Source organism: Crocodylus porosus, unplaced genomic scaffold (assembly GCF_001723895.1).
Source record: "Crocodylus porosus isolate Cpor-Errol unplaced genomic scaffold, CroPor_comp1, whole genome shotgun sequence".
NCBI lineage: Eukaryota > Metazoa > Chordata > Crocodylia > Crocodylidae > Crocodylus > Crocodylus porosus.
Window position 1 is genome coordinate 13,219,774 of NW_017728912.1, and position 11,157 is coordinate 13,230,930.

Consider the following 11,157-nt stretch of genomic DNA (forward strand, 5'->3'; position numbering starts at 1 on the left):
TCAGACACACACCTATCGGTCCAATGACAGGGTGAGTGCACCTACCACTACAGGCCCACAATCCTTCTGTTCCTGCAAGAGTCACTGCTTTGGTTTTGAACGTCCAGGGGTCAGAATAACTGGTCTCCAGCCTGCCATTGAAAAATAACCAGCATGCTTGGGAAATGCCTCTTTCACCGCTAGCTCTCATTTGTAAGCAAACAGAGGAGATGGTGAGGGACTGCCACCAAAACACAGTGGCTACTGCCTAGAATAGGAAAGAAATCTTGGTTGTCCTTTGCCTGAGGGGAAATAGGCCCCCGTAAGACCAGCTGGGAAGCCATCCCAGGAAGAAAGAAGTTTCTCCAGGCATTACAGAAGAGATGCAAACCAAGGGCTACAAAAGAAACAAGCACCAGTGCTAAGAAAAAGCAAGGGATCTGCAGCAAGCCTATTACTGTATTTACTCAACTCCAACATGGCATTCCCTCTCCATTCAACATGGAGAAATCAAAGCCTTGTCTTAGCATTGGGTGTCAGGTAAAAATACAGCAGCTGCAGTCAGAAGATGGTGCAGGGATCTGCTTGCCAAGGCATAAGGCAGTGCAGGGTCCAGATTAGAGGCAGGCAATGGCAGGGGAAGGGGCAGAAGGTAAGTGACAGAGGGACAAGGGGTGAGGTGGCAGGGGACCCAGCGTGGAGGAACGTAACAGCACAAAACAATAGAAAAACCTAGTGTGGGGGCAGGGCAGGAGGCTGGACTGCCCCCCCTCCACCATGCCCCTCTCTGGTGCCTGCATACTCCCATCTCCCCCTCCTGCTGCTTTCTTGGACCCAACAGAAATAAAGATGACTCCCCAAAAACTAGATTCTATGCATGGAAAACTATAAAACAACTGTATATTTTTCTATACATGGGATCAACTTATTAAGGGTCATCTTAAATTTGAAGTATAGGACAAGGGCACAGAACAGAAAATGTGGAGCTATGTTATAGGCTAATTCTTTTTAAGAAGAGCTTCATATTTGGAGAGGACACTACTTTCACCTCAGTCCCTCCTGTGGATTCTCATATGAACTAGAGGATAAAAATCTCTGGAAGTACACAATGCAAAAGAAAAGGAAGGGGAAAAAAGTTAATCTTGCTCGCCTGCAGAGAGGGAGATCTTTGAAGCAAAGGAAAAAACTACAGGTAAATACTACATTGCATGACTTATCACCTCAAAATAAAAAATAAAAAAATGCAGTTATCTGGAAACCTCCAACTCTTTTCCTTATTTAAAATGATGTCCTTTCACTCCCTGGAAGGACAAAAGAATAGACTTTTACAGTTGTGATTTTATTTCACAAACATCTACTAGCAATAAAATAACATTAGAACCATTTGGAGCATTTTAACTGTAACATATCAAAAAGCCATTTCACTGCAAAAAAATTGGAAAAAATAGAGTGACCTGCATACTGCAGCAGAAGAACATAAAACATATTCCTTTGCAGGCATTCAAGTGGCTATTTGCTTGGAGGCACAGTGTTTGGCAGAATATTTTTTTTGAAGAAGAAAACTTTGCAAGCACGTAAAAATGTTAAAGGCAGCAGCCCAGTTTAAAATGAATCACTGTCACAGCAGGTTAGGGAGAGGTAGAGGAGAGTGGCATAACAAAGCCAATATTCCTGTCCCAGGGGCCGTGTTTTCTTTGACTTCCAATGCTAGGCAGCATCAGCAGTCCTTACTTCTTTGCTAAAGTATCTTGCACTCTTGTACAAAGAGATCCCTTTTATCCTCAGAGACATAATAAATAAAATCCAGTAGATCCTTTCTCTGTGATTTCTAGGTATGGCAGCTCTGCTTTTTCCATCATGTCACTCAGCAAAGAGTTATACTGGTACCACCACTGAACAGTCATGCAGCCATTAGCTCATGCAATCCTGATCTGCCTGCAGCATCTACCATCTCTGAGCCTTTGTCACCCTCAGGAGTGATATGCTGACCATAAGAATCACTGCCTGTAAAATAATGTTGTCAATATGGACGGTGCTTTTCCAATACTCATAACTGTTCATTAACTTTCCTCCCTGATGATTCTGGGACTACACAAACTTTGTGCAACTCACCAGGCCTAGAGCTGCACAGAAGCAACTGGATGCGTTGCTTTTCCTACCTAAATACAATGAACAGGTCCCTAGTTTTGTAAACTGGTGTGGCGCTACATTAACTTTAATTGCCCTGAAGCAAGCTGCTTTGCAGCTTGCCCATAAGGTCTTCAAAAGAAAAAAAAAATTTAGGAAGTTCTCATAATTTGTTTGTCCCCCTTCGGTAACACTGTGATTTAATAAACTATCTTTCTCCGTATCCTCGGCTAAAGTGTACTTGGGAGAGACAACCTCAACAGCTGCTGAAAACTGACCCAGAGGAGGAAACAAAAGGTGTGTGTGGATGAAACAGGAGCCTTAAACTGGAGTGGTGGGTTTTAAAAAACAACACTTCAATTTAGGGCTGATTAAACCCCCATGCCATGCACACACCTCACCTGCCTCTCAAGTGGGGAAGGAAGGGTGAGCTGCCGGCAGGCGGAGCAGTCTCTGGGGTGCAGGGAGGATGGAGGGGGGCGGTACTGCTGCTTCCCTCCCCACAGGCTTTTAGCTTGGGCGGTCCCGGGCGGCACCGCAGCCATGGAAGGAAGCACCAACTCCCTGAACAGCTCAGGCAGGCTCCAGGCGGGAAGAAAAAAAAAGATCAGGTTCACCGCTTTTCTTAGGTGGAGCCTGCTTTCCTGGGCTGCTGCTAGGCTGCCTGCAGAGCCATGGAACTGCATAGAGCCAGTGCTTTGCTCTGCAGCTGTAGGAGCAGCAAACTAAAACTCCTCAAAGAAGTTTTAGTTGGCTGTGCCCCAAGTCATTTAAGGCACATTATGCCCCCAAATTTTCTACAGCAGCTGGAATGAATATGCAATATGCTGCTGAGGCGCGCAAACACCGACACCATTAAAACAGTGCAAAAGCATTTAGCCCGCTTTAAAGCATTGTGCGCACGCACCTCCATTTTGTCTACACACGGCCAAAAGAAACATACTAGAGCTGACCTGTCCTGTAAGCTCTCTACTCCACAGGGGCTGCAAACAGAGAAAGGAGGGTGGATGCCGGAGAGAGAAGGCTCAGGAACGGGTGGATATCATGCTGCAGGATGTTTAGAAGGACAATGAGATGCAAAGGACACCACAATCTCATGAAGCTCCTCAAACAGCATGTCAAAATGTTGCAGACTAATATGGAGCAAAATACCCAGGGGCCATCTCCATAACTCCTTCACATGCCATGGACAAGTACCCTTACCTGCCCCTCAATGTGAGGTGCAAACGCTGCCGTGAGTGGGAGGGTGGAAGGGAAGGGGAGAAAAACAGAAAGAAGACTATACGTATCCAAGCCTTTCACACTTTTAATACTTTTTAAATGATCTGTAAACAATTTTCAAGTTTTTGTACAAAAGCAAATATTTTCAATAATGGATTTTAATATTCATTCTTTATAAATTGTACTGTTACTGGGCTTGTTTGCATCAAATAAATTCACTTTCTCTCTCTATTTGATTAAACAAAATAATAACATTGATTAAGATAACTAGGTAACTTATCCTGAAGTGCTGCACATTAAGTCACTATCTGTCATAAGAATGGATGCCATTATCTCATATGCCATTATTACTTATTATTGAGATGGTCCACACAAAAAGAAAAAACTTGCCCCTCACTTTCAGACACAGCACTGACCTACTCTTTTAAGGTCACCCTTGGCTGAACAACTCTGCAGAAAGTTTGAATTTAACTGCACGTAAAAATGGGCAGACAATCTGTCCACTACCACCCAGTGGGCAAGGTTTCCTCTTTCACTTCACAAACACAGTGTAATCCACGGCATGCACCAGTAATAATAGGAATATGAGACTTGCTGAGATTTAGCCTAGTCATGAGACATAACCAGCATTCTTTCAACTGAAAAAAAGCATGTGCTCACTGTTACCCTGTGCCTACTTAGACAGGAAGTGAATCTCTTTTTGCTATATCCAGTAACGCAGGCACACATCACAATTGAACCATCCTTAAATGTTACTGATAGGGAACCATTTTATAATTATATAAAGTGCTGTGGCTTTTACACCAGGGGTTAGGAGTGAGTACCCATCATACTTTGCAACTGAGGGGTAGTAAATACTTACTCACATGTTTTGGAGATCCTAGGGGGTGGGTGACCTGTGGTTGGGCTATTTTCACTTTTCCACTTTCCCTTCTCTCCTAAACATGAGTTCACTAAACTTCAGTTGACTAAAGTCTGAAGTATACCTGCCTGATTTGAGGAGTTTGGGGGGAGCGGGAAAGAGGTGCTTGGATCCACACTTACTGCTTCCCTGGGTCTAGGAGGGTGGGGAGCATGATGAGGGGCTGCAGTCAAGTAGGGAGTGAGGACAGGTCATTGTTAGATAGCATTTACTGAATAAGCAGTGCAAGGGAGCTCAGTGATAAAACAAGTGCTAACAAAAGGCACAAAAAAGGGGAAGTGGGAAGGAAGGAAGAGGACAGTAGAGTTCTGGCTACATACCAGAGCAGACAGTTGCAACACCATAGGGAGGAGCAATACAGTGCAGAATGCCTGAAGGACGGACTAAACCCGCATCATAGAATGCTTGGTGTCCGCAGATAACAGTGAATTAGTCCAAAATAGTACTTGATTTATCAGGTATACTTTTGAACTGCTCCAGGTAGCCTTATACCTTTGTAACAGGCTTGCATGTCTTTCCACTTAAGGCTTAACCTACATTTAAACCACTAGGTGTTATGTGTGTTCATGCCCCAGGTGTGTAGTGGAAGGCTTCATGAGTCAGAGCAATGAAACGGGGCCATGTCCTGAGAATTACTACTGAGATTCTTCCCTAATCAGTACATTCATACTGGTGAGGTCATGGAAAAGTTACATCTTTGAAGATGCACAAATTATATGCTTTCCGCATACATTCAACATTAAAGTTTCTCAGACATTCTCTGTAATCCACTAACACTTGCATCATTTTTTTCTGTTTATACTGCCAGTTGCACAATGTAAGGAACTAGATCTTGGGATATGCATTCTATATATCAGTCCATCACAGTTCAGGAAACTGATTGCTTCATATCCCTCTATTATGTCCTATATATTGCAACATGTGCACAACACATAGTTTCATAGTTTTATAGTTTCTAGGGTCGGAAGGGATCTGAACAGACCATCAAGTCTGATCCCCTGCCCTGGGCAGGAACAAGTCCTGGGATCATAATACCCCAGCCAGATATCTATCCAACCTCCTCTTGAAGACCCCCAAGGTAGGGGAGAGCACCAACTCCCTTGGGAGCCCATTCCAGAGCCTGGCAGCCCCAACCGTAAAGTAATGCCTCCTGATATCAAGCCCGAACCTGCTCTCAATCAATTTGTGGTCATTATTCCTTGTTAGCCCAGGTGGTGCCCGGGAAAACAGAGCCTCACCTATGTTCCGCTGGTCCCCTCTGGTGAGTTTATAGATGGCCACCAGATCCCCTCTCAGTCTTCTCTTGTGAAGGCTAAATAGATTCAGGCTTTTCAGCCTCTCTTCATAGGGCCTGGCCTGCTGCCCCCTGACCACGCGAGTGGCCCTCCTCTGGACTCTCTCAAGGTTAGCCACATCCCTCTTGAAGTGCGGTGCCCAGAGTTGCACGCAGTACTCCAGCTGCGGCCTAACCAGCACCGCATAAAGGGGAAGGATCACCTCCCTGGACCTGCCTGTGCTGCATCTGTACAAGGTGCGGTTAGCCTTACTGACCGCTTCCTCACATTGGCAGCTCATGTCCATCCACATAGCAGGATGTGCTCAATGGCTTTGCCCACTACATGACAACTGCCCCCACTAAGACCAACAGCGGTCTGAACTTGGAAGTTTCTACAGCCTCAGTGTACCATCAGAATAGCTTTCATTTTCATCCCTACATTGGAAAGCTGGGACCAACAACACCAGAAAAGTGGCCTTCTCATCTTAAAAGTTCTGCAGCCAATGAAAATATTCATCACAACACAATCCTATCACTTGGTGTTCATTTCTCAGGTCTCAGAAATAATAATACCACTCAGTGAATCTTTGTATCAACCTGCACTCTCTGTATTATTGACTCATTCTCTCAGAATTCCTGTGTAATCTTAATTGTGCCACCTGTCACTATTGCAATTATGGTCATTTAAATGCTGTAAATGCAGAAGAACTGTGCAGCCTGTCTGTAAAACAGACACAAGAACTGTGGCAACTTGGCAGAGAGATAGAGGGGAAAAAAATACAAAGAACTGTAAAACTTTTACAAATGATAGGATGCAAAATATGGAACACGGAAAAGGGAATGATGGGACATTCGTCTTGGAGACCCATAATTCTCTAGTGGTGGCAAAAACATCCCACAATTCATTGCAAAAGTGTTTTGGTACATGGTGTCAGAAGGGGGCAAGGGGAACACTTGCTGCTGGTCTGGGGTACATTCTAGCTTCAAGTAACACAACAGATGCGATAAAGTCATGCAGCACTAGTATAAGCCCCCAGGTACGCATGTGCTTTCATAAAATGGAAATGCCAGCTGTTGTAAGCTAGCAGACCATATGATGGTAACCTTCCAGTATATACATAGCCTCAGAGAAAACAGTTCTTGCCCAATTTCCTTTCAAACAATAAAACTAGACATAAAGCAAACAAAGAATATAATTTAGATACATCAGTGCTGGTTGAGTGAGCAATTGGAGGCTGATCTCAGAGCAGTTTCAGTGTTTGTAGATTTCTTGTTATGTTTTTAAGGCTATTTTTTCATGGCGGAGTAGTCTGAAATATGCTATAAAAATAGTAAAGAGGTTGTGATAGTTTGATTCATAAGGAAACAGAAACAGAGTTAAAAACCTAAGGAATACCACCAGAAGTCACAGCTTTTTAACATCTCACTGTTCAAAAGAGTTATGGGTTTGTTGGCATTGTTTTGCTTTGTTATCTGTGAAAAGCATGGAACAGACCCTCAGCTGATGTAAACTGGCATCGTTCATTAATGTCAATAGAACGATAAAAATTTATACAAAGATAAGGCTCTGGATATACATGTAAGAAGTACCACAATATTTAGCAAGCAGCTCAAACACAGCATGTTGTAGATCCTTTGATCATTATTCTACAGCCCAATACAATGATTTTATAAAATATACTAGAGTCAGCAGCAGCACAAGCTACACTTCTTCAACACTGCTTGATAATCTCAAATTTGATCTCATGCAGGACTTTGTATTCATCATGCATCCACCTGCAGGCTAAAATGCATGCCTATCCTACATCCTCGCATTGTTCTAATATGTAGGCTCAAAGTGCTTTCCAAAGTTAAAGAGAAGTCAAGCAAAATCACTCTTCCATTTGTTCTCACTATTAACAAAAAAGTAATTTTTGATTGTATGCAAGTGGGTCTCCTGAGCATGAAAAGAACTTACTAAGGGAAAAGCTAAACCAAAAGATGAGTTTGCAGTTAGCTCCAAATGCACTGTGTCCCTGGTCATTCCCATCTCTTGTAGGATGGTCTTCCAGAATCCAAGTCCTCCTACTACAGAAACTCTGTTCCCTTTGCATTTGTGGACACAAGCTATTAGTTGAGTTTCAGGGTACCACCAAAACATACCTGGGAAGTTACAGTAGTAGCTACACTCACGTAATTAGGGCCAATCCTGAAATGGGTTTTGAACATTAAGTCACAGATCTTGAATTGGCTTCTGTATTCAATACTGAAACCACAATGGCACTGTAAAGTGCTCGTAGAGGCTGTGTTACATTGCTTCATACTGCTTGCAGATTTTCCTTGATGTGCTGCTTCATACCTAAGTATAAGGAACAAGTCTTCAGTTTTGTAAACTGGTGTGGCTCTACATTACCTTTAGTTGAATTATGGTGGTTTAGACAACTTGAATATCTGAGCCATTAATGGGTTGTAGTCACTGAGCCTGAAGCATAAATAAATACCGTGTCTTGTTTCACAATGTAGTATAATCCCCCTCACCCCCAAGCCACTGAAACATGCAAGTTACCTTTGCACATAAATCTTTACAGTTTAGTCTGTGGATAAGGCACTCAAATATATGCAGATGACCTACAGCATTCGTCATGGGATGTAACCCTTGTGAACTTGTACCATGTGAATGTAGTTGCCGCATACTCAAAATGAGACCTGGGTAGGATGGTTCAGCAACATGCTACAGAGATCTCAATGATGCACAAGGAAGAAGTTACTCTGCATGGGCTGTTCTCTATATACTGTACAGAGAATTATATATACACATTTTTATATGCACAAGATGTAACAGATAACTGATGAAAATTATGTTCTTTAGCTTCATAACTAGTATTTGTGGGTTTTTAGAACTAAGAACTGAAATGATACCCTTTGGGGTTAATACTACCCTATTTGGGTCTGTGTTGCAAATAATGTCCAACTAGATAGAAAACTGAGCGCACTACACACAAGTGCACATGTGCATGTATGCGCATGTGCACACACACACACACACACACACGTGTGTGTGCAAATGCAGTCTTTTAAAACTGTGTTGATGTCCAGCAATCCTTTCTACTCAGAAGCAGTTTTCTCAAACTCAACTATATTAAAAACAGTAGGTACAGCAAGTCAAGTTCTTCAGCAAAATTAATGAAAGGATCATGTACAGAACCCAAAGAGAAAATAAAGCCTTTAAAAATAAAGTTCTCTTTTTGAAACAGTTTGCTTGCTAGCAAGTACATTTAGCTTAACCTAAGATTTACCTCTAGTGTACATTGTACTCTCTGATCTTTCAGTAGGAACAGTAAAATCATGTCACACTTATGCTCTTGTTACAGACAGGTCTACATAAATCCTTTCTGACATCTGTATAATAAGGAAAACATCACTGGTTTACAAAGAATAGGCAAAAAATATGTGAAATCAGGGCTCATGAGTTACTCATCCAATATTACTGTACGTTACATTTCTGCAGTTACATATAGCATAGATCTTTATTTCTTTGTCTCTTAACCTAATAACCCCATAAAATTACATTTTGGCACTGTTCCTTTCCACAGTGACCACTGCCAGCACAACAGCAATATACTACTCAAATGCAAAATGAAAAACCTGTTTTAAATGAAAGCTACAAACAAAGCAAATATTTTCCAGGAAGTATAGCACAGACAGGCATTAAATCTGTAATAGCTGACACATTATTTAACATCTCTAATGTAAAAGGGTTTTTGTTTGTTTGGGGGGATTAGGGAAACTATCATGAAACCTTTCCTGGAAAATGAAATGTCATTCCTAAGGGAGTTCTTTTTGAAATTATTACATTCATGTTACTAGACATGCAAACCTTTCAGTTTGAGAAAGAATGACATGCTACACAGTAGCAACATACAGGTGATTAAAAGCAATCATAGGATAGATGATAGTATTCATATTTTTGGATCATCAATGGAAAATGTATAGTGCTCTCAAGTATTTGATACTAATCTCCACTTGTCATATGAATCAAGCACTGAACACTAAGGAAAATAAATTTAAGAAAGGAGATATTTAGGTTATATATTAGGAATACAATTTTAACATGACGGGATATTGTCATGAGCCACCAAGTGAAGTAATTGAAAGCTTTAAGTATCATATGGTTTAAAGGCTAGAACAGATAAGTATCTGGAGATTTAACATTTCTTGCTGTGCCTACCAACAAGGGGAATAGATCAGATGGACCAAAAGATCTTTTCCATTTATATTTCCTATGCTTGTAACGTTCGGTCCAAATCTTCCTGGCAACCAGTATTTAATTTTCATTATATCTTTTATCCTCAGCTTTTTGTTGCATTGCTCTAAGTCCTAGTAGGGTATATTGCCCTGCATGATGGGGGTGACTGAATGGAGGTCTGTTAGAAAAGAAGGTCTGTAAAGGTCATGGAAGTAGCATATAGAGCCCTTGTTTCTTTCTTAAAAAAACATCTAAACCAGACAGAAATTCTTCTTCCCAGCAGTAAACTATCCCCCCCTCCCTGACCCCAATGATTGCCTCATGTTCATACATATTTTTCATCTAAGGATCTCAAAATGCCTTACAAACATCAGTGAAGTAACTCGCACATTACTACTGTGAATCAGCTATTACAACCTTTTAAGCAGATGCAGAAGGTGAAACATCCAACTGTTAGCTGACTTGCCCAAGGTCACAAAGGCAATGTGTGGCAGGCATCGATCCCTTCCCTCCCAACCCTGAACCTTCACCAGCAAAACCCCTATTTCCTCACAAATTCATGATTTATCTCCCACATGCTCCTTGCCAAGAAATTAAGGAACAGGGATGTTCTAAATTATAAAGCACTAACGTTGCTGCAAGAGTGGATGAAAAGACATACCATTATTCCTAGTGTCATCATTTGGTTAAAAAAAAAAATTCCCTGCATTTGCAAAACAATTATCTGACCTTCTTTAAGGATGCACTCATGTTCTCAGTACCCAGGCAGATTTCCAAATGTTAAGTCAATCTCTCAGTTCCTCACGTGCTGTTCGAAACAAACATCAGCACAGGCCAATTGTTGCACGGGCTTGAGAGAACTTCAAGCTGTTGAACAGTGACCAGGATTATGAATGCGGCACCAGCATTATTACCGCCCTGCTATGATCCTGTTTTAGTCTCACTGAGCGCAGCAATCTGATGGCTCTCCCAATGTCCTAAAACACTAGAGGGCAACCGTGTCACGCCAGAAAAAAAAAATAAAAAAAAAGGCAACCCTCTTTCCTGCCAGGCGGACCTGGGTACCACACCGGGGACACAGAGGCTAACGGAGCTAATCAAGGCAAACTCTTCTCCAAGGCACAGATGCTAAACTTGGGCTGGGTCTATTTTTAAAAGATGAGCGGGGGCTTGAATGGGAAGAGCGTGTGTGCGCACCTCCCCCCCAGCCAATTCACACACACACACACACACACACACACACACAGCCAGAGCCAGGTAGACACACACCCAGATGCACACAGTTCCCCCACCCCAACTGAAACACCTCCCCCCCACACATGCAGGCACACAGACCCCCACCGCCCAGCCAACAGACACACATCCCACCCCCACAAACAAGCTCACCCCCCCACACCAGAAACACCC

The 11,157-nt window shown here is 42.4% G+C and overlaps 1 protein-coding gene across 1 annotated transcript in view; it reads right to left on the bottom strand.

The window, feature by feature from the left end:
- The window catches only part of LOC109309358 (bifunctional heparan sulfate N-deacetylase/N-sulfotransferase 3), a 128,678-nt gene that overhangs the window by 117,117 nt on the left and 404 nt on the right, over nucleotides 1-11,157 (bottom strand). The gene's annotated exons all lie outside the window — the stretch shown is intronic.